The sequence below is a fragment of the Elgaria multicarinata genome, chromosome 7 (assembly GCF_023053635.1).
Source record: "Elgaria multicarinata webbii isolate HBS135686 ecotype San Diego chromosome 7, rElgMul1.1.pri, whole genome shotgun sequence".
Taxonomy (NCBI): domain Eukaryota; kingdom Metazoa; phylum Chordata; class Lepidosauria; order Squamata; family Anguidae; genus Elgaria; species Elgaria multicarinata.
This window is the reverse complement of record NC_086177.1, coordinates 24,478,975-24,498,046: the sequence shown is the minus strand read 5'-3', so window position 1 is coordinate 24,498,046 and position 19,072 is coordinate 24,478,975.

Here is a 19,072-nt window from a genome sequence, read left to right as displayed (position 1 = left end):
GCAGACTGCAGGTGTGCTCACATAATTCAGTGCACATCCTAGAGACAAGCCAATATGTCTGCATTTTTTAAAACAACAACTCCAAACCCTCAAAATATGTACTTAATATTTTAACAACTATTTAATACTGATTTAAATCTGCATTTTCTCTCAAAATACATATTTAAATATGAATTTCAATTAATTTCAATTGTCAAAAATTGTGTCGCAATATTCAGAGAAGTCCAATATCTGGTAGAAAACTAAATCTCAATCCCCATATTACTCAAAGAGTTGCAAATGGTGCAACTTCATGTAGGAATTTGCAAAGACTGAATTCCTGAAATGTTTTAACTCCTCCATTGTTATTTTTTAAAAAATCCCTGCACACAGAAAGCTAGATGTTAGGAAGAAGGGTTCTTTCTAAGGCCGGATCTACACTATTGCTTTAAAGCGCTTTATAACAGTTTTATAGCGCTTTAAAGCAGTTAAAGCACTTTATAACTGTTATAAAGCACTATAAAGCAGTAGTGTAGATCCAGCCCTAGCCTGTTATGATATTAGTTTTTCACATTTAGGGATATTTTAAAATTCATTTTACATTTTTATGTTTTATGTTTAGGAGGGAAAGTCATCACATAATGCAAGACTACCTGCAGTGTGAAATGACATATGCTACAAATTAGTTTACCACTTCCACTGGTGTTTTTGAAAACTAACCCTGGCTGTACTTCCAAGAAGATACCCAACATTCTCTAATGTCTGCACATTACAGAGGAAGAGTGGTAGTGCTAGACAAACTATGGCCTCAGTTAGACCTACCTGTCTAGGACGACGGAGGGGTGAGGATCTCGCAATATTTTTATCGCAATATCTCCCCCTCTGTTTGGAGGGGGAGGATGTCATGGCCGCCATTTTTTTCTTAAAGAAGAAGAGCTCACAAACGCTCATGCGCAAAAGGTAAGTGTTTTTTTATTTTAATAAATTTTTCCCGCTCCACCCACCCCACCTCCAATGGGCGCAGAGCTCCTGAGGAGCTCTGCACCCTGTGCGCATCTCCCAGCTCCTCATGAGTAACCACGAGGAACCAAGACAAACCATGACGCCCACACACATGTTCCGTGGTCTCAGGATAAGCCCGAGACCATGGAAAAATCAGGCTTAAAGGGGAGGGCAAGATTCCGGGGGAAGGGAGGGCTCATCCCTCCCTGCTCCTAGGATCTGCTGTGCGTCATGTGGATGCACAGGGACAATCCCAGGGATCACCCCAGGATTTCGCCCCGTCTAGCTATGGCCTATAATTCAGGGAAGCTAGTCTGGCATTACTGATGTTGTCTTTGAGGAAAAAAATACCTTTACTTTTCCAAGGAACCCCAGGGCATGGCAATCTAGCGCAGAGTTTGAGAACCAGTGGGTACTGAATTGAGCACAAATTTGCTTTGCCTTTTGCATTTTTTCCACTGTATCCTTCCAAGGATGGGGGGTATCCAGTGGAGGGGGGAGGAAAACAAAGAATTTATATACCGGCATGAAAATATTATTCCGTTCCTCTCCTAATAACTCAGGAAAATACTGGCTCAGTGATTTTTTAGCATTTGCTACCTACAATTGCATTTATATCAACATGGATAGGAAGGAAGCCTTAACAAAAGACATCATACTGCAAGCATGAACAGTGAATTCATTAATCATTTCACTGTCCAGCAGCAGTTTCTTCCTGAAATTCTCACTGTTGGTTCCCTCTTAAGCCACAAACACAAAACCAAGAATTCTGGAGGCAGTAAATACACATTACCCTTCACAAAGAATCACATCTCTGGGGCTTAATTAAATAATAATCTTTAAATCCAATTGTTCATTTCTGATATATATATATATATATATATATATATATATTCATAGGCTGATGATTTTCATCTGTGCTAAAGGTTGAATTTGATCAGCTTATTTCTCCCTAATATGCCTGGAAGGGAAATATTCATTTGTTTTGGCCAGATGGATAGGAAACTATTTTGCCACACCCAATTAAGCTTTCCTTCTGCTTCATTTCATGTGGTACTAGGGACGGGGCGGTTGGGGTTCAGATATATACAGAAAAGTTTTACATTGCCCATCTCCAAACTGTAGGCACATTTTAAAAATAATAATGGAGCTGTGACCTTGAAAATATCCCAAGCCTTGAATCATGGCATGTGTGTTTCTGCCATTCTCCTCAGGTGCCCTACAATACCAGTAAAAGAAAATATGAACAATATAACAATAGTTTATGCCTTGAATCAACATTTCGGCATTTAAGCCTCCCTGAATTGACTGTAGGATATTTCATTACAGTGCTGTTTCCTAATCTCTTTAAAAACAAATTTTTATACACGAACATTCTCAATGGTTTGTGTGCAATGCGAGGTACGTCCCTAGGGACCAAGAGCCAAACCCCAGCCATAACTAATAATTAGAGTCTCAATTATATTGCAGGACAAGGATTTCTCTGCTGAAAAAAAAATGTGGGTTAGGCGAATAGAAAACTCAAGGCATGGCTGTCTACAGAAAATAAAAGCAGCAAATGGCTCATTTGCTCCTTTTCCATTTGCAGAATGGCCATAAAAATGCCAGACAGATTGATTTTTTGGGCAAACACTAACTCTGCACTAAAGTCAAGATTAATTCGCAATATTCCTTTTCAACCGCATTTCCAATTCCGTGCTGTTCTGAGTATGCTTTAATTTCAATGGGAAAGCAGCCATTTCGCTCTTGCATTTAAAGGGAAAGGACCTTTCCCCTCCTCCCTTGGTGACAAAGGCAAAGAACACAGCTATGTTAGTTCATACCAGAATTGCTTTCTGGGATAATTAAGGTTTTATCACCCGGAACATTCCATGCAGACGGACAAGGGGAACAAACCTAGTATGTTGCGGCAAAATGACTGCTAGATAAATTGTAGCACAGCACTCTCCGCCCATGCGCACACATGTTTTTAAGATGCTATGAATTGAAGTCCCATTGGCTGTGGAAGGGGGCATAGAATAGTTATTTCTCTTTCCAGATGAATAGTTGTATTACGGCAATTTGGCCCACAAGCTAGTAGTGAAGTGTAATGCACGGTCATAAAAAGAATACTATAGAATATTTTATAAGGCCACCATTTTCAAAGTCATTCGTAAGGGCATATCAATATTTTGTTATGTCTCCCCCTTTTCATTACCCATGAAGAATAACTTAGTCGGAAATGCAGCCTGTATAATAATCACAATATCCATTCAGTCAGGGAGTAGAAGTATATTGCAGCATGTGCTTTTGACACCCAAATTTGCAATTCTACAAGCCACCATCAGTTATCCAACTGTTTAAAGATCCCACTCCTCAATCAGTTAAATGAATGAGGCTATAATCATATACCCACTTGCTGCTGAATATCAGCTGTCAGATATTGCCGTTTACTGCCTTATCTGAGGCCAGGATCTACACTACTGCTTGAAAACAGTTTATAATAGAAGTGACAACTGTTGAGGCCCAGGACACACTCCCTATACAGTCTTCAAAATGTCTTCAAAGTGTAATATCCTGCTTAGTGTAGATCTGGCCTGAGTTACTGACAAATGTTGGGTAACCACCACCACCCACACACCTGATATCAAATGCTGATATTCACAATCATTTGTCAAATCTTCAAACTTCCAAAGAATATTTGACATCACAATTCAGATTAGAATTTTGAAGAGAACTGGGGAGGAGGGATTAATTTCACTTGTATTTGAAATATACTGGCATTAGGAATCATAGAATCATAGAATCATAGAATAGCAGAGTTTGAAGGGGCCTACAAGGCCATCGAGTCCAACCCCCTGCTCAATGCAGGAATCCACCCTAAAGCATCCCTGACAGATGCTTGTCCAGCTGCCTCTTGAAGGCCTCTAGTGTGGGAGAGGCCACAACCTCACCAGGCAACTGATTCCATTGTCATACTGCTCTAACAGTCAGGAAGTTTTTCCTGATGTCCAGCTGGAATCTGGCTTCCTTTAACTCGAGCCCGTTATTCTGTGTCCTGCACTCTGGGAGAATCGAGAAGAGATCCTGGCCCTCCTCTCTCTGACAACCTTTTAAGTATTTGAAGAGTGCTATCATGTCTCCCCTCAATCTTCTCTTCTCCAGGCTAAGCATGCCCAGTTCTTTCAGTCTCTCTTCAGAGGGCTTTGTTTCCAGACCCCTGATCATCCTGGTTGTCCTCTTCTGAACATGCTCCAGCTTGTCTGCATCCTTCTTGAATTGTGGAGCCCAGAACTGGACGCAATACTCTAGATGAGGCCTAACCAGGGCCGAATAGAGAGGAACCAGTGCCTCACGTGATTTGGAAGCTATACTTCTATTAATGCAGCCCAAAATAGCATTTGCCTTTCTTGCAGCCATATCGCACTGTTGGCTCATATTCAGCTTGCGATCTACAACAATTCCAAGATCTTTCTCATTTGTAGTATTGCTGAGCCAAGTGTACCCCATCTTGTAACTGTGCATTTGGTTTCTATTCCCTAAATGTAGAACTTGGCATTTATCCCTATTAAATTTCATTCTGTTGTTTTCAGCCCAGCACTCCAGCCAGTCAAGATCACTTTGAAGTTTGTTTCTGTCTTCCAGGGTATTAGCTATCCCACCCAATTTGGTGTCATCTGCAAATCTGATCAGCGTTCCCTGCACCTCCTCGTCCAAATCATTAATAAAAATGTTGAAGAGCACTGGGCCCAGGACTGAGCCCTGCGGCACCCCACTCGTTGCCTCTCCCCAGTTTGAGAAGGTTCCATTGATAAGTACTCTTTGAGAATCCACCTAATAGTTGTTCCATCTAGCCCACTTTTAGCTAGTTTGAAAACACACAGTATTCTTTTGTATGCCCCATCCTGTAGCACTTTGAGGTGCGAACAATATCCTAGATTCCTGAGGGATGAAAATGGACTGTGCTACATCAAGCTGCAGGTGGGGTCCCTTTAGAATGCTCCCCTGCATTCAAAGAATGCCAACTCCTTAAAACTGTGCCAGAGGGTCTCTCCTGAAAGTGCTAGGTTCTTTGTTCACATTTTGTTTTTGTTTTTTGCTGCAAGATTTATCCGAGGGAGCTAGGGACAGACAAACTTCTCAATTTCAGTTCCTAATTTTTCCAGTGTTAAGTTCAGTTCATCCAAAACTATAAAAATGTATACATCTCAAGTTCCCTTCATCGTGAACTTTGAGAACTGTTTCCTTAAAAGTCTCCATGAAAATTGATAAACATTTTTGTGTGCATTTCTCCAAAGATAGAACAAATAGAAACATTTGGAACAAATAGAAACATTTTCCCAAGCAATTTCCCTAATATAATGAATTTCAACACTATTTTCCCTAATATACATATTTTGTATACATCTTTTGATTCCTCCTCCTTTTAGTGTGAATAATAACAAAACAGAACAAAAAAGAGTTGTGAGAAAAAAGAAAGAAAGGGGGAAAAGGAGGGAATAACGCATTACATACATAGGAATATCATTATTTCCCCCCATCAAGTATACCGTTCATAAAAAAGGAGGGAGGAGACTTATGCATAGGTTTCAAGAAAAGCAGACCAAATAACCATATATTTATCCACCAGCAAGTTGCACCTATATAACACGCGTTCAAATATAGATAGCGTTATTAAGTCCTCAGTCCATTGCATTGTTGGAGGTGTTCATTTATCCGTCCAACATTTATTTATTTATTTACAATATTTATATACTACTCCCCATTGAAAATTTCAGAGCGGTGTACAAGATAAGATAAAATAAAAATATGATAATATAGGGTGACTTTAAATAACATAGCTTTAAATGTTGTAATGAAGAGGAAATTTCAGCAGGTTCTCCATATATACAAATGACACCTGCTGAAATTCCCTTTTCTATGCAACTGTTAAAGATACAGGAGCCCTGTCCTCCTTTTCATATGGTCACCTTATTATGGTAATATATGTCTTTTGACTGTCATAAGGGCTCTGAAGATCCATTTCAGCTGACCATGGCCTTAGCTAGACCTAAGGTTTATCCTGCGGTTGTCCCGGGGTCGTCTCTGCCTGCTCCCGGGATCCGCTGTGTGTCATTTACATGAACAGGGATGACCCTGGGACGATCCCAGGATAAACCTTAGGTCTAGCTAAGGCCCATATGTTAACTTCCAAGAAGCCAGTAGGTAATTTAGGAGGACATGCACATTGTTCCATATTAAAGATTGTTTCCGTACAAAGTTTATCCTTATTATAACCTCCTCCCAAAACTAGGCGATTACTGGGCATTGCAAAATTCAGAACAGGATATAGCAGTATGAAAGCAGTATGAAAGTGGTATATGGTATGTGTCAATGGGCCCCAACCATTGTCAGTGCCCTTCAGTACCGCTATAAGGCAGTACTGTGGCTCCTGCCTTTTATATCCCACTTTCATATCACTTTCATAGTGCAATATCTTGCTTGGTGTAGATTAGGCCTAGGGCTCCTTCCATTCACGTCAGTGCAAAGAGCTCTCAAAGGGAGATGGGCACTTCACCAAACCAGTTTAAGTTCTCCATTTGGATTTAAGTCATTAGATGCTTTGATAGCAGTTAATACTTTCATCTTTGGGGCTCTGACACACAGACACGTTTTCATGTTGTCCTTTTACTAAAGGCAGAGGGATGATTTTAATTGCCAGTGCCAGGCTGTTTGATGGGATCAGGTTAGGCAGTCAAGGACAGAAATTACAGCTACTTACGGGGGTGGGGGAGATGTGTGTTTAAGCCAAATTGAGTTATTTAATGAGGGCTTTAGAAAAATGGATCATACCCCCATCATGTCACTTAAGCATATTGAGTGGCTCAAGGGGAAAATAGTGTGTGAGAGCTTTAATTAATTTCCACTAGCAAATCCTCTGAGGTACCAAACTACAGCTGGGGTGGGGGGATGTGAGGCATTTTCTGCTGGTAGCAGAGATGGATTTCAAAAAAACCCAGAAGTACAATAAACGGCATTCACAGTGACACATTTAGCAGAATGTTAATTTGCACACTATTTTAAGTTTTAAATGTTTGGTTAAGTGAAACCTCATACTACATTGGAAGCAGGTCTGAATAGTATCGTGGTGTTTAGATTGCACTCGCTGAGTATGTAATGCGTTTCACATACATTCTTAGGATAACTCTGCAAGATATTGGAAGCCTAATTCCTTCCAAACCAAGACAGGAAGTCAGGGTGAAGTGGGAAGATTTCAGGAGAGTCTCTCTAGTACACAGATCTCTATGACCTTAATATCCCCTGTGTTTAAATGGCAGTTTAATTTGTTGCCATCTTCTTCACCCATCATGCTTTTCCCTACAATTTTTGCTCAGCTACTCCCTTTGGCATTGGCCCCTCCCTCCTTCCACTGACGTAGAATAAGATAACAGCCAAGGCAACCAATCAGTGTTATCTTGTCCCAACCTCCCAGCACCCCTTGGAAACAGAAGCAGGAAGAGGCTTTGTTGATTGACTTGTGCACAATGAATGTGTTGCACCTCACCTTCAATTGGTTCTTTGAACTGTCTTTCCTTTGTGGCCAGTTCTTTCTGTGGTGTGCTCTGAATACATTCATAGGCCCTTTCTACACCTAAGGATTATCCCAGGGAAATGGAGGGATCATCCATGCCTGATCCCAGGATCCCGTGTGCTTGTTCATGCACTGGTTATTTCACGGTTGGACTACTGCAACCTTCTTCTCACTGGCCTTCCTTCTTCTCACATCAGTCCGTTGGTTTCTGTTCACCACTCTGCCGCAAAGATCATCTTCTTGGCTCGCCGCTCTGACCATGTTACTCCGCTTCTGAAATCTCTTCATTGGCTTCCAATTCACTTCAGAATCCAATATAAACTTCTCCTGTTAACCTTCAAAGCTTTTCACGGTCTAGCTCCTTCCTATCTCTCCTCTCTCATCTCACACTATTGCCCCGCTCGTGCTCTTCGCTCCTCTGATGCCATGTTTCTCGCCTGCCCAAGGGCCTCTACTTCCCTTGCTCGGCTTCGTCCATTTTCTTCTGCTGCCCCTTACGCCTGGAACGCTCTTCCAGAACATTTGAGAACTACAAGTTCAACCGCAGCTTTTAAAGCTCAACTAAAAACTTTTCTTTTTCCTAAAGCTTTTAAAACTTGATGTTGTGCAGACTTTATACTGTTAGTTTTACCCTACCCTGTGCCTGCTTACCCTACCCTGTGCCTGTTGGCATTCTCTTCCCCTCCTTATTGTTTTACTATGATTTTATTAGATTGTAAGCCTATGCGGCAGAGTCTTGCTATTTACTGTTTTACTCTGTACAGCACCATGTACATTGATGGTGCTATATAAATAAATAATAATAATAATAATAATAATAATAATAATAATAATAATAATAATTTGCATGCACAGGGATGATCCCGGGATGATCCCTGGAAAAAAAGCAGGTGTAGAAACAGCCCCAGTCTTGCCTGCCTAGCTTCTGCCTGTCTGCCCTGGCATTTGTAGATCCAATTGTGTCTCGTCTCTGTTCTAGATCTGATCCTGCAACCACTGTTCATGCTCTGCTCAATCTCTGACAGGATCTCCCTCCCATCACCACTTCTCTTCTGTATTTCCTCAGTGTTCTGCCTTGTGTTCTGTTCTGTCTGCATTCCCATTTTTCAATGAGAATTCATAGCATTAATTTCAGAAATGGTATGCCCACAGTCTGCTCTTAGTATAATTTTGTTCCTTTCCTTCATGATGGAAAAATAAAATAAAATTAGGTAGGGCATTCTTTTACACCAATAAATTCACCTCTGAGATTTGAACAGAAGAATTCCTGCCGCAGATCACATTTTCTTAGGCATTGCCTTACATTAGCTCTTATATTAGGCTCCAGCACAATCAGTCCATTCTTTTCATATAGGTAAAGGGGCCACGGTCAAAAGACTAAAATGCAATACAAACCATTAAAGATATAAAATTGAATGTAAACATTTAAAAGAATAAAATAAATTAAAAAACGAGAAACGGAAGGGAATAGATAAGAGATATAAGAAGAATCATACAAATCTAGAATTAGTTGTGGATAGTGGGAGAAGAGAGGAAATCATGACACGGACACCAGAGCTTGGGTATAACTAGGGCCTTTTTTATTTAAATTGGGTAACTCACCCCTCTCTGGATCTGCATGTGAGAGTGTGGGAATCCAAGCATTCTGACTCCAGGCAACTAGCCTGCATAAAGGGTGAGCCACTCAGCCAAGCCAGGAGTCGGATGAAAGCCCAACTCCTTCTTAAGCTACACAACATGTGTGCTTGGGGGCTCCCCCCGCCATGTCACTCCTGCTTGGAGCCGCATGACACCAACTAAGTGAGTCAGTGAAGTCCCCAAAGGCAAGCTGTATCCTGGGTCAAGAGCCCCACAGCCCCTGAGGTCCAGGCTTCAGAACCTGCCAATCACCATAAACGTACCCAACGAGTGCTCACCAACTGCATTTGATTTCCCAAGATTCCCACACAACCCACCAAAGGAGGGTGTTAAGCCTCTGCTTCTGGGACCTACCCCCACTAATCCAGGATAAAATCCCACAGACCCACATGCAGATCTCGCAGGAAAATGTCATTTCCTGCGTCAGACAGGTGAACTCCATCGGCCCTATAAATATCCCCTCTGGATGGCAAAATTTCAGGATGGGGGATCACACATCCCCCATGATCCTGTAAAAAGAACTGAATTCCCCTGTTAACTTTCTTCACTGCCTTATTTAAATCTCGGGCATTGCCACCGAGGAAGCGTGTTAGACCAAATGATACGGGTGTCTGGCCAATAACTCCAAATGGTGTCAAAATCTGCCCTCACCTGTAGTATCAGGGCTTTCCCTTTAAGAAGCCCCATGTCAATTCCCTCCAGGTAAATCACCAACACCCATGGTGGGACACAAACCATGCCAGACCCAAACAAGGTATGGAGGAGCTGCCCCCACAGCATGCCTCGCCTGCTAACCCACTGGATGGAGGCTATGTGGCCAAGCCCCAACTGAGTGCCAACTCCCTGAGTTGCTCTGCGGCTGGCCCCAAAAGGCCATGCTATGTCAACAGATAAGGACCCTCAGGGGCTCAGCTCTCCTCCAACAATCTGTCAAAACAAAATGCAATCATTAACATCTTTAACCTGCATGATTAACCTTTACTTGAGTATATGGATCCTAAAAGCCCCAGACCACCATGTCCCGATGGCTTGAATGCTGTCATTGTCCAGCCCAGTGGCAGCAGCTGCAGAGGCCGCCCTGATCCTGAAGGAGTGTGTACCAAACTGGTGATCTTCCAGGCCCAAAGTTTGAAGAGCCTTCTTGGCCATTGAGCAGAATTGATACCTTGTCATGGGCAGCTGATCCATATGACGGGGCAGATCTCATTCTCATTTTCACTAGCCTCCTCAGAATCAATAGGCTTAGAAAACAGCCATGAGTGCTCCAAGCCCCAGAATGGGGAACCCCAAGGTCCAAATGGAGGCCAACTTGGCCATCCTGCTGTGAGTGGTTGTGATGACTCACCCTGAGTTGCTTGGCTTGTTGGTATGGGCGATGGGTCCTGGGCCTGAGGCAACTGTGGCACCAGTCTGGTTGTATGGGGCACAGCAGGTATATTGGGCATAGGAGGTGCATCGCATGAAGCCAGCACCTGAAAGAAGGCCCCAATTGAGGGGGGTTTGAAAAATGCCCAAGCAGCAGCTAGGCCAAGCTGCAGAAACCCACCAGTGCCGTGAAGCCTGCAACTGTTTGCCCCTGCATGGGTAAGCACTCATGCTGTAGGCGCAGAGGCAGGCCTCGATCCACAGCCTAATATGCTGAACACAAACACCCCCCGGGGTGTGGCCAAACTGGCACCCATTTACTCCCTCTCACTCACGCTGAAGAAGGAAAGGGCAGGTCCCAGGCTGCAGTGGAGCTGGGCCCATTAAATGCTGAGGGGCGGCAAACTGGCGCCTAGGGATTTCTGCGATGGGAGAAGGAAGCCCCAAGCCTGCGTGGCTGTGCCAAGAAGGCCTCAGGCACGGCAAAACCACTGCCTGGTACCTGTGGCTGGGGGGGGGGGGGCAAGATGTGGGCACCCTGCTGAAGCTGCAGTGGAGATTTGCCTGGTCCCTTTCTCCCTCTCCCCCACCCACAACAGCCTGCCCCCACCCTAGCCATACTGGCAAGGTGAGAAAGGGTCATCTCTAAAATGCCTGGAAGGAAAAAAAAATGCATTGCCTGGCACCAAAAACATAACTATATAGGCACCAGGCAAATCTCTTTGGGGAGGGCATTCCATAAATGGATGCCACAGCCCATCTAGCTTCCTTCTGCAGGGGTACCCAAAGGAGAACCAATGCCATGTGTGATATCACCTACGTGAATCAATATAATTATGATTGTTATGACAAGGCTCCAACCAAGGAAATCCCCAAATTTGATTGGTTTTGTGAACATCCTAAAATAGGAGCTGCCATTATTAATAAAGTAAAATAAAATAAGATTGCTTTGCAAAAAAAAATGAAATCAATCATCACAAAGTTTTAGCATTACTGATTTGCACTACTCAGATGTTGAATAAATGAGTCCCCATTTATTACTTTGGACTCAAAACTCCATAAGGCTGACGTCATTTCTCATCACTATGAAATTGCTGGGCCTGTTCAGATAACATGCTAAGCCATGGTTAGTCCACTAACCCTTTTGCAGTAAATGGTTAGTGAGTGCGTTTAAACTGTGGTTATGAGCCACCATGGTTAGGAATGGTTCACACAACATGCTAAGCCATAATGTTTAGCTCAGAATGCTTAACCACCATGGCTTAGTGTGTTGGCTGAACAGAGTCATTATTATGTAACTACCACTTACAAAGCACCTAAAAATTTCTAAACATTATTGAAATATTAAAAGATAAGTCTAGAAATAGATGGATCTCTCAACTGCAGTGTTGCTAAGATGTTTTTCTTTCTTTTTAGGTCAAACTTATTCCATTCCATTTATTCCTGAGCTTGCATTTTGTTTTTAAATCCGTATTGAGACTGGTATGCATTTTCATAATGTATGCATCTACACATAGCCATGTATGCATCTGCATTGTTGAACTACGTATTTTTGGATGCATGAACCCATTGACTAAAAAATGTCTGTTCACACGTTTGGAAATGCATACATTTTTCTTTGTGTATTTTTTAAATGTATGTTGTCAAACACTCTTTGGGGCTTTTGTGGAATGCATCACAAACTCAGAAATAGACAGGTGTTTGACTGCAAACTGTGTTAGGGCCTGGGATATCTAAATATATGTTATTAATATAGTACTATCAATGTACATGGTGCAGTACATAATAAAAGTATAAAACAGCAACCTTAACAGAGCAACAGAGATAAGACACACTCACAATTTAGTATAGTATTTTAAATGTTATTTTGTTAAATTTAATGGTTAGAGACTTCCTTTATGAGCAGTAACTAAACTTCAAAGCATTACTTTTAAGTGTAGGTGTCTCTTAACCCCTTCATGATTTGTTTACAGGCTGTATATTACTGGCATATCATTGTACTTTGGCCTGCACTTGTGTTTATAAAGGTGTACAAAGACTTTTTGTGTTCATATTTCATTTTGCTTCAGTTTGCAATTAATTATGTTTCTTTAATTATACTTGGCATTTTTATATTAAAAATAGAACTTTATAGTATAATGTTGTAGAAGATAGGCTATTTTTTTTTAAAAAAGAAGAAGCTTAAAAGACATAAATAAACTCCTGACTTTGAATTATAATGAAAATTGTTGTTATTCATGGCATCTGTATGTCAAGAGCTTTCCAATGAAGTGTGTTTCCTGAGAATAGGTCAATGGGAAGGCTGTCGAAAAGAGATGACCAACTAACTGATCCAACATATTTCAGACTCTTCATCAGGTAAGTCTTCAGATTTGAATATGCTGTTTTTCATCTGTCTGAGCTTCCTTCCTTAGTAACCTGTTCATACTCTATGTGGGGCTGTCCTTCAAGAGCTTTTGGAAACTGCAGCTGGTGCAAAATAGCTAACAGTCTGACAAGGCCCACTGTTGGCTAGGAGAAAAATCAGGGTAATTATCTTTAGTTAGGGTGATCATATGAAAAGGATGACAGGGCTCCTGTATCTTTAACATTTGTATTCAAAAGGGAATTTCAGCAGGTGTCATTTGTATGTATGGAGAACCTGGTGAAATTCCCTCTTCATCCCACCAGTTAAAGCTGCAGGTGCCCTGCCCTCTTTTAAATCTGGTCACTCTAGTATAGCTCCTGCACTTTAGCTGTTGCAATGAAGAGGGAATTTCACCAGGTTCTCCATATATATTTAAATGATTGTTAAAGGTACAGGAGCCCTGTCCTCCTTTTCATAAGGTCACCCTACTTTAATAGGCCAAATCGTTGAACTCTTGTGGGTTAGAATTTGCTCAGTGCATTGATATGTTCTGCAGGCTTGGCATTAACCCATTTTATGAGCACCATATTCCTTCATATCATTCAGCAACTCAGTTTTATTTTATTCCAAATATTCTTCTTTAAGAACAACATTAGCATAGCTTTATGACAGGAGTTGAACTAAATTATTCAATTTAGGACATCCCTCTTTATCTGCTTGCTCGTTGTTTTCTTCAAAATAATAGAGCTATTTATTATTTTTATGCATCAGTCACATAAAAGTACTATCCTGTACTATCTCCAAGGTACTAAAATACTATAATATCACTTTAAATTTCAGTGTCAAACCACGGGCAAATGGAATGAACCAAGATTAAGAAAAAATGTCTGTTCTGCAGCAACTGAGAATTTTCCCCCTCATGAATAACTTTATGATGATTTACACTCACTATAAGCTCATACTGATAAAAGAAAAATAATCAAGTTAAGGTTTTATCATGTAAACATTTTATTACGTGGCTATAGTGAAACGGTGACCTATGATCATACCGTTTAGAAAACAATGTCCTTGTAAATCCTTAGCTCCAATCTGGAAAATATCTGTTTCACTTTGTATTTTGCCAGTGCAAAGCTGCAATGAGCTGAAGTTTGGAACTACAAGAATACATGGTATATTAGACATAAGGAATTAATTTTATTTATTTTATTTATTTCATTACATTTATATACCGCCCCACAGCCAAAGCTCTCTGGGCGGTTTACAACAATTAAAAATGGTAAACATTAAAAGTATACATTACTTAAAAACCAACAAAAACATTTTAAAAAGTATAAAAACAACAGTATCTATTTAAAAACAACAATTCTGGGGTCCATTAAAAACAAACTTAATGTTGTTAAATGCTGTTAAAATGTCTGGGAGAAAAGAAAAGTCTTGACCTGGCGCCGAAAAGATAACAATGTTGGCGCCAGGCGAGCCTCATCGGAGAGATCATTCCACAGTCGGGGGCAACCACCGAAAAGGCCCTCTCCCTTGTTGCCATCCTCCGAGCTTCCCATACATATTTGTCTCATCTCTTTATTTCCCCCTTTCCCCCACAAATAGAACCATCACTTTCGTATGTGAGTGTGTGTGTGTGTGTGTGTGTGTGTGTGTGTGTGTAAGGTATACTGTTTCATGTTATCATGGTCACCTCTAAGGCCTCCATATCTATAACCAGTTGGGTCCAATGATTAAATGGTATATATGTTGGATAATAGGAACAACTCTGCATGCTTCCAGACCCTAGGGGGTGATAGAGAATGCCCTGCAGTTTGATCAGTTCCTATGTCCTACTCCCTCCTTTCTACTTGCCCTTGCAGTAAGCACTGTGTGGGTTCTCCCTTAAGGAAGCAAGTAATCATATGTCATGCCCACACTCACTTACACTGACTCACCAAAATATAGGGAGTGCTTGTAGGGAGTGCTGATGAAATGCAGAAAAGCACTAATAAAGTAAATTGATTTGAACTTATTTTAAACTGGCTCTGGCCTGCGTTTATTGCTTCCATTACTAAATGCTGGGTTGCCATGCTTTCTCTCTCTAGAAAGCAACTGTGCTCTAAGTCACACTAGACTTTCTAACAATGTAAAGTACCAATCCATTCAATCTGACACTTCTTTAGCCTTCTCACTTCAATGTGATGTAATAATGAATTTCCACACATTTAAATGAATTAACCGCTATAAATAGGTGAAGGAAAGGAAGGAAACTGCTCAAGAGGGGATAATTTTCTTTCCTCATTAAAAACACAACAGGCAAACAAAAAACACCTCAGTACAACACTGGTTGGCTTCTTGCTCTGAACTGCCAAAACAGGCTATGGATTTGAAACACAGCTCAAAATTCAAACAAACTATTGAGGCTAATTGAGAAAAGGAGGCGCAGCCAATACCATTCTCTTTGAAAATTACTTGATGTTCCATCAGAAGAGAAAGAAGGTCTCAGGGCACATTGGAACAGGTTTGCTTATGTGGGCTCCAAAAGCTAACCCAAAGTTTTGGCATTAAATCACAAAGCAGAGCCAGTGTTGAAGTGAAGTCCATAGATCAATATGTGACAATGATAAAGTTGATAAAGACTGCACATTTACTGACATGGGTGAAATGATTCAAGGCAGCCCAGCAGTTGACACCAATTCACTATAAACCCCCTGAAAAGCTGATTTATCAAGGGAGTGAGCTGGTATTAAATAAAAGCACTAGATATTTCTGGAAGAATTGAAACTGTAGAAGGCCCTTGTAAAATGAACTACCTCCTGAGGGACAGGGGGGAAAGGGAGGAAGAGGACATTTTAAAAATATAAATTAACTGCTACCAAGGTGGACGGGGGTGGGGAGAATAAAAAGTTGAGACTATACAGTTTTTAGCCAAGCACAAAAAAGCAAGGAGATTGTGAGCAGAAGGTAGTATCCAAAGTTAGGCCTACATAGAATAAACCCATTGAAATGAATGGGATTTAAATTTTGTTGTTTATTCGTTCAGTCGTTTCCGACTCTTCGTGACTTCATGGACCAGCCCACGCCAGAGCTTTCTGTCGGCCGTCGCCACCCCTAGCTCCCCCAAGGTCAAGCCTGTCCCCTCCAGAATATCATCCATCCATCTTGCCCTTGGTCGGCCCCTCTTCCTCTTGCCTTCCACTTTCCCTAGCATCAGCCTCTTCTCCAGGGTGTCCTGTCTTCTCATTATGTGGCCAAAGTACTTCAGTTTTGCCTTTAATACCATTCCCTCAAGTGAGCAGTCTGGCTTTATTTCCTGGGGTATGGACTGGTTTGATCTTCTTGCAGTCCACGGCACTCTCAGAATTTTCCTCCAGCACCACAGTTCAAAAGCTTTCCTTATGGTCCAGCTCTCGCAGCCATAGGTTACTACGGGGAATACCATTGCTTTAACTATGCGGACCTTTGTTGTCAGTGTGGTGTCTCTGCTCTTAACTATTTTATCAAGATTTGTCATTGCACTCCTCCCAAGAAGTAAACGTCTTCTGATTTCCTGGCTGCAGTCAGCGTCTGCAGTAATCTTTGCGCCCAGAAGTACAAAGTCTGTCACTGCCTCCACGTTTTCTCCCTCTATTTGCCAGTTATCAATCGAGCTGGTTGCCATAATCTTGATTTTTTTGAGGTTTAACTGCAACCCAGCTTTTGCACTTTCTTCTTTCACCTTTGTCATAAGGCTCCTCAGCTCCTCCTCGCTTTCAGCCATCAAAGTGATGTCATCTGCATATCTGAGATTGTTAATGTTTCTTCCTGCGATTTTAACTCCAGCCTTGGATTCATCAAGCCCAGCACATTGCATGATGTGTTCTGCATACAAGTTGAATAGGTAAGGTGAGAGTATACAGCCCTGCCATACTCCTTTCCCAATCTTAAACCAGTCCGTTGTTCCGTGGTCTGTTCTTACCGTTGCTACTTGTTCGTTATACAGATTCCTCAGGAGGCAGACAAGATGACTTGGTATCCCCATACCACCAAGAACTTGCCACAGTTTGTTATGATCCACACAGTCAAAGGCTTTAGAATAGTCAAATTAGTCATGACTAACTAAAATCCAGTTCATTTCAATGGATCTTACTCAATGTATGACTAACATTGGATACTACCCAAAATCATGTAAGGTCACATCCTTGGGGTACACCAGGGGGGAATCTACACTACTGCTTTTAAAGTGCTTTAAAGCACTTTGAAAACGTTTTGAAAACTGTATATGCAGTGTGTCCTGGGCCCAAACAGTTGTCAAAACTGTTGTAAAGCGCTTTAAAGCAGTAGTGTAGATCCCACCCCAGAGCCAAAACAAAGTTGAAGGCCATTAAGTCCCTATTCTATGAGGCCCTGAAGAACTATCAAGGGAGCCTACCCCAAAGAGCACATCCCTTCTACTACCACCAGTTGCATGAGCTCTGGGAATGTGCTAGGGAGCAAAACATACATCCTCTTAACTCAATGTTTTACATGGATAAAGCATTCCCTGTTTCTTGTCAAGTCTACTTGATGTAGATGTCGATTTAATTCAATTTACCTGCCAACATACGTACAGCTCAATTTAAATCATCACCATTCTTTTTATGATCTTATTTTGCCCTCCTGCCCCTTTCCTTCCACTGTTGTCTCCAAGGATGAAATTTAAATTGAAAGCTTGTTGGCGCTGGACCTGTGTCACTGTTATTTTCTTATGTTATTCTGTAACATAAGATCATTCTGATTTTTAATATCTATTCAACATGAAGCCTCTAGTGGAGGTCATCCATGGATTTGGAGTGAGGTGTGTCATCAGTATGGTGCTGAACCATGATCTGGACACAGTTATTGACTGGATGACAGCCAGTCAATAACGGAAGCTGAATCCTAACAAGATGAAGGACTGTGGGTTGGTGTATCACCTGTTCTGGATAGGGACACATTCCCCCAGAAGGAGCAGGTGCTCAGCTTGAGGACTTTCATTTAATTTGGGGGAAGGCGCTTCATTTCTATGCTGCCCATGTGATGGCTTGAGCTTTATCTTAGCATAAGCGAAGCCATGTTTGATCAATCTGATTAATCTAAATGGAAAGGTTGGGCATTGCTAAATAGCTGAGCATCAGCTTTTAGAAACCGTCTGTTTCACAAGATCTCTCCCGCCCCCTGCCCCCACATCCACCTGAATTTTGCTTATGGAAACAGAGAGAGTAAAGCTAGACGTCCCTGTTTTCCCTAGCCGCCGAGCCAAATCCCCTTTTTCCCTAGTTGCCTTGGTAACAGGTCTGCTGCAGGAAAGTTGTGGTCAGCTAGAATTTCCGTTTTGGTAAACAAGCTTTCTGCTCATGCTCTAGTTGCTTCTACCGAACTGACTAATAAAACAACTGACAAACGCAGCAAGTCTCAGGGAAGGGTATTCCTGGGCAGGGTAATGCCTTCTCTCCATTGCAATGTGAATTCCTTTCTATCAATAAAAGATGTGTTGGATCATAAGAAGCATCTTTATAATGTTTGAGCCACAACACCCAATAGCTGAAGTTCTGTGGGTAAGTCATAAAAATACACAGTTCTGAGATCCAACATTGTTAGTTGTTGTCCTAGCCACCTCAGTAGCTCAGAAAACGTTTTGTAGCTTTTGTTGTTTCATCAGCTACAGCCATAGGGATAGTCTGGCCATGGTGCTCCATGCTCCAGGTTTGATTACTACAATGTGTTATATATGGGGCTGTCCTTGGGAACAGTTCAGAAGCTTTAAATATTACAGAATTTGGCTGCTGGAATGTTGTGTGGTTCATCTAGATAAAACCATATTACATTTGTTTGAAAGGAACTATTGATTGATTGATTGATTGATTGATTTGATTTGTATGCCCTCCTTTCTACCAAGAAAAATTCCACATAGGCCATAGCTAGACCTAAGGTTTATCCCTGGATCAACCAGGGGTCAAACCTGTTCATCTAGGTGACACACAGGGGATCCAGTGCTCAGGCAAGGGCAAACCCTGGACGATCCCAGGATAAACCTTAGGTCTAGCTGTGGCCTCAGTTACACGGGCAATTTGCTACTGGACCCAATTTAAGCTGCTGGTGTTTACCTTTAAAGCCCCAACAATCTGAAGGGGAACTTGTTCCCATACCAGCCTGCCTATACATGAGGGCAGTTCTCTGCATTCCGTAGGAGGAGTGCATTATGCATGTAT